At 39.5% G+C, this 6,000-nt stretch overlaps 1 protein-coding gene across 1 annotated transcript in view; it reads left to right on the top strand.

Moving 5' to 3' along the window:
• LOC136252841 (uncharacterized) overlaps positions 1–6,000 on the top strand; it is a 75,534-nt gene that overhangs the window by 39,172 nt on the left and 30,362 nt on the right. The gene's annotated exons all lie outside the window — the stretch shown is intronic.

Below are 6,000 nucleotides of genomic sequence, written 5' to 3'. Positions count from 1 at the left end.
CTTTGAAAATCGCTGTACAGATGGAGTTATCATCTTAGAAAGGCTCTTCAATGGTGTAGAAGAATCAGACTTAAAGCCACGGAGTTATAACACGAAATCCAACTTGGTGTAGCAAGTGCGAGATCGAGATACTCTAATAGAGCAGTCATCCTAATAGAGCAGTCACCCTGAACAGAATTCAAGAGATCAGTTAGAAATAAGTAACCTGTATAGAGATCAGCTACAAACAAATCACCCTGTAGAGAGTTCAGCTACAAACAATTCACCCTGTTCAGACATCAGTTAGAAGAAGTTTTCTTGTAGAGAGTTCAGTTGCAAACAAATCACCCTGTTGAAAGATCAGCTAGAAGATGTCACCTTATAGATAGTTCAGTTACAAAGAAACCACCATGTAGAGAATTCAGCTACAAACTAGTGACCCTGTAGATACATCAGCTAGAAGAAGTTACCTTGTAGAGAGTTCAGCTACAAAGAAACCATTCTGTAAAGAGCTCAGCTGCAAACAAATCACCTATACAGAATTCAGCTACAAACAAATCACCCTGTAGAGAGATCAGCTAGAAGAAGTTACCTTGTAGATAGTTCAGCTACAAACAATTCACCCTGTACAGAGCTCAGTTAAAAGAGGTTTCCTTGTAGAGAGTTCAGCTACAGACAAATCACCCTGTAGAGAGATCAGTTAGAAGAAGTTACCTTGTAGATCATTCAGCTACAAACAATTCACCCTGTAAAGAGATCACCTAGAAGAAGTTACCTTGTAGAGAGTTCAGCTACAAAGAAACCATCATGTAGAGAATTCAGCTGCAAACTAATCATGTATAGAGAGTTCAGCTACAAACAAATCTCCCTGTAGAGAGATCAGCTAGAAGAAGTTTCCTTGTAGAGAGTTCTGCTACAAACAAATCACCCTGTAGAAAGATCAGCTAGAAGAAATCACCTTGTAGAGAGTTCAGCTTCAAAGAAACAATCATGTGAGAGTACAGGTACAAACAAATTGTCCTGTAGAGAGATCAGCTAGAAGAAGTTACCTTGTAGAGAGTTCAGCTACAAAGAAACCATCATGTAGATAGTTCAGGTACAAACAAATCACCCTGTAGAAAGATCAGCTATAGAAGAAATCACCTTGTAGAGGGTTCAGCTACAAAGAAACTATCATGTAGAGAGTTCAACTACAAACAAATCACCCTGTAGAAAGATCAGGTATAGAAGAAATCACCTAGTAGAGAGTTCAGCTACAAAGAAACCATCATGTAGAGAGTTCAGCTACAAATAAATCGGCCTGTAGAGAGATCAGCTAGAAGAAATTACCTTGTAGAGAGTTCAGCTACAAAGAAACCATCATGTAGAGAGTTCAGCTGCAAACAAATCACCTGTAGATAGTTAAGCTACAAACAAATATCCCTGTAGAGAGATCAGCTAGAAGAAGTCACCTTGCAGGGAGTTCAGTTACAAAGAAATAAACCATGTAGAGAGTTCAGCTGCAAACAAATCACCTGTAGAGAGATCAGCTAGAAGAAATTACCTTGTAGAGAGTTCAGCTACAAAGAAACCATCATGTAGAGAATTCAGCCGCAAACAAATCACGTGTAGAGAGTTCAGCTACAAACAAACCTCCCTGTAGAGAGATCAGCTAGAAGAAGTGTCCTTGTAGAGAGTTCTGCTACAAACAAATCACCCTGTAGAAAGATCAGCTAGAAGAAATCACCTTGTAGAGAGTTCAGCTTCAAAGAAACAATCATGTGAGAGTTCAGCTACAAACAAATTGTCCTGTAGAGAGATCAGCTAGAAGAAGTTACCTTGTAGAGAGTTCAGCTACAAAGAAACCATCATGTAGAGAGTTCGGCTACAAGCAAATCATCCTGTAGAGAGATCAGCCCAGAAGAAATCACCTTGTAGAGAGTTCAGCTACAAAGAAACCATCATATAGAGAGTTCAGCTGCAAACAAATCACCTGTAGAGAGTTAAGCTACAAACAAATCTCCTTGTAGAGAGATCAGCTAGAAGAAGTCACCTTGCAGGGAGTTCAGTTACAAAGAAACCACCATGTAGAGAGTTCAGCTGCAAACAAATCACCTGTAGAGAGTTCAGCTAGAAACAAGTCACCCTGTAGAGAGATCAGCTAGAAACAAGTCACCTTGTAGAGAGTTCAGCTAGAAGAAGTCACATTGTAGAGAGTTCAGCTACAAAGAAACTACCATTTAGAGAGTTCAGCTGCAAACAAATCACCCTGTAGAGAACTCAGCTACAAACAAATCGCCCTGTAGAAAGATTAGCTAGAAAAAGTTACCTTATAGGGAGTTCAGCTACGAACAGATCATCCTGTAGAGAGTTCAGCTACAAACAAATCACCCTGTAGAGAGTTCAGTTACAAAGAAACCACCATGTAGAGAGTTCAGCTGCAAGAAAATCAATCAATCTGTAGAGAGTTCAGCTAGAAGAATTCACCTTGTAGAGAGTTCAGCTGCAAATAAATCACCCTGTAGAGAATTCAGCTACAAACATATCACCCTGTAGAAAGATCAGCTAGAAGAAGTTACCTTGTAGAGAGTTCAGCTACAAAGAAACCACCATGTAGAGAGTTCAGCTGCAAACAAATCACCTGTAGAGAGTTCAGCTAGAAAAAAGTCACCCTGTAGAGAGATCAGCTAAAAAGAAGTCACCCTGTAGAGAGTTCAGCTAGAAGAAGTCACATTGTAGAGAGTTCAGCTACAAAGAAACTACCACGTAGAGAGTTCAGCTGCAAACAAATCACCCTGTAGAGAACTCAGCTACAAACAAATCGTCCTGTAGAAAGATCAGCTAGAAGAAGTTACCTTGTAGGGATTTCAGCTACAAACAAATCACCCTGTAGAGAGTTCAGCTACAAAGAAATGATCATGTAGAAAGTTCAGCTGCAAACAAATCATCCTGTAGAGAGTTCAGCTAGAAGAAGTCACCTTAAAGAGAGTTCAGCTACAAAAAGATCACCCTGTAGAGAGTTCAGCTAGAAGAAGTCACCTTTTAGAGAGTTCAGCTACAAAGCAACCACCATGTAAAGAGTTCAGATGCAAAAAAAATCAATCACCCTATAGAAAGATCGGCTAGAAGAAGTTACCTTGTAGAGAGTTCAGCTACAAAGAAACTACCATGTAGAGAGTTCAGCTGCAAACAAATCATCTGTAGAGAGAGCAATTTGAAGAAGTCACCTTGTAGAGTGTTCAGTTACAAAGAAACCACCATGGAGATTTCTGTAATCAATATTATGTATTACATATATAATTTGTAAATTTACTGATAAAATATTTAAAACACATCTACTTCATCTTTTCTTCTTCCTGTAGTAAAGAAAAAAAACATAGGTTAAAAAAGTCCCAAAGCTGGCCATAGGCCGGCTTTGGGGTATACAAATACAAAAAGAAATGAAATCTAATCCAAAACAGCCAAGCTGTAAAAAAAGTGTGCGGCCCTCAGAAAGGCTATGGTGAAAAAAGATGTGAAATCCAAGGTGGCGGCCAAGAAATAGCTGTGATGGTAGGTTAATGGTAAAAATTTTAATAATGACAATTCAGGTGAATTTTTGTGCCGCTTCACAAAATTTACCTGAATTGTCATTATTAAAATTTTTACCATTAACCTACCATCACAGCTATTTCTTGGCCGCCACCTTGGATTTCACATCTTTTTTCACCATAGCCTTTCTGAGGGCCGCACACTTTTTTTACAGCTTGGCTGTTTTGGATTAGATAAATAATATACTACAAGTGTTGCATTGAAAATGAGTAAAATTTCACCAGGTGAAGCAGAGTAAAATTTACATATTCAATGCAGGTAAAATAGATTTTAACATTAGCATTTTGGCCGCATCCCTCATGCTTTATATCTTTACAGCAGTCTCATGGTAAAGTTTAATATACACATAAAACTACATCATACTGTATAGCTCTACTATGTGACAGGCTGGTTGCCTTTTCCACACATTTTACATACCAGCAAACAAAATGTTGCAGTTAAGGCCACTCCAAATAAATTCTCTGTTTCCCATCCTGCGTATTTGCATGTGGGCGGGTGGACAGTCATTATTATTGTTATTATCTACTTTACCAGTTAGGCACTGGAGGGTGTACACAGAAGGCAGAGCCTGTTCGAGGTGTTTACCCATAGCCTAGGAGCCTAAGCGAAAATCTTTGAGCTAAATATCCTAAAGTGAAACGGGACAAATACCTAGAAGGGCTGAAAAAAGGCAACCCCATCGTGACTTGATCCGCAGGCCACCCAGATTCCGGCCAAGCGCCACGCTCGGAGCCAAGTCCATTTACACTATAAGATTGGCAGCTTTTCAAGCCATTATTTGCCTGGCATAACCATATAAAAAGCTGCACAAAAGCATGCTTACGCTTTTAAGTTGCAAAAATAATTCAAACGTGAATCTGTGCCGACTTGATAGCACTGCAGACGTGTTATTATTATTATCAATTTTGTCAAAAGACCGGGTTGCACAAAAGGACGAGCCTGTAGGCGTACTTCCCACGTGTGAGCTGACACTTATAAGATGGCTTTTACCACAATGTAAGAATAACGAGAAAATAATGGAAGAATATGGAATATTTAGAGCTGACAGTAACCAAATGCGGGAGGTGGGCGGGAAACAGAGAATTTATTTGGAGTGGTCTAGCTCCCTGTGCCAGCTGATTGTAAGTTATACTCTTGAGTCTTTGTATTAAAATGTAGCCAATTACTGTACGTTAGCTTCACTCATGGAAAGTTTCAGACAATTAGTTACATTAAAAGCAGAAAGGTTTGAAAAGGGTATCTTTTTGCAAATTGGCCATGGGTCACGTAGTTATCAGCTATAGTTCGCGGCAATAACATTAAATTTCATTTTGTCTGCAAGTTACTCACCTGTTGATTTGTGTAATGATGATATTTGTTCCAATACATCGTCCTGGTCAGCAGGCTTACACAACACTGCAATGTTTTCAATTATCAACACCAAGAGGAAGCCTACGCAGACTACAAATTGGGTGAAAGGATACTCCACTTTCTTATGTAAAGCATCCTCAATAGCCTCATCCATTTTTTCCTTACTATCAGTGAGAAGGTGGAGATAACCTAATTGAGAAGGTTGACCGGCATTAACAGCATTTACTAATGCACACTATATGCACCGCATTACCGGTAGCGATGAACACCCCTCCCCCAAAGCAATTCAAAACCGATAAAATAAACTTTCTTCGATCTGAGTTGCTGTTCTTTATGCGTGGAATCCTCATTACGCAGACTGGAAGCAGCACAGCTATCATAGTGACAACAGCCATCGTAACCAGTAAAATGCATTTTATCACTGTCACTGACACCATCTTCGCCTTGCTAGTTAGCTGTTTGCCGGTCATGCGAAGTTACCTATATACTTATATATATATAGTAATGCAGCCATTGCGTAAACATCTATGACATCACAGGAAATACTCAACCTTAGCTGCCAGGTGACTTTCCTAGAAATCCAATTAGCCCCCTCACGTGGGAGAATAGTTATTATATTAGACCACTCCAAATAAATTCTCTGTTTCCCGTCCACCGCCCGCATCTGGTTACTGTCAGCTCTAAAACTTCCATTATTCCGTATTCTTCCTTTATGTTCCGGTTATTCTTGCATACTGACAGGCTCAGTAAAAGCCATCTCGAAACGGTGTCAGCAGTGCTGTCAAGTTGGCCCACACTTCACGCTTGTGTTATTTTTGCAACTTAAAAAGGAAGGATCAAGCTTAAGCATGCTTTTATGCAGCTTTTTATGGTTGTGCCAGGCAAATGATGGCTTGAAAAGCTGCCAATCTTATAATGAAATAATGGAATTAGACCGCCCGCCCGCATGCAAATATTATTATTATATTTGTTACTGTGCAGAAATCAAAAAGATTGTTGTGCACAGGTGTGATCATAATGAATGTTCAGGTTAGTACAAAACTCATATTATGCTTGAGTCCAGGACGGGAAACAGAGAATTTATTTGGAGTGGCCTTAACG

This window comes from Dysidea avara, chromosome 4 (assembly GCF_963678975.1).
Source record: "Dysidea avara chromosome 4, odDysAvar1.4, whole genome shotgun sequence".
Taxonomy (NCBI): Eukaryota; Metazoa; Porifera; class Demospongiae; order Dictyoceratida; family Dysideidae; genus Dysidea; species Dysidea avara.
This window is presented reverse-complemented; position numbering and strand designations above follow the sequence as displayed.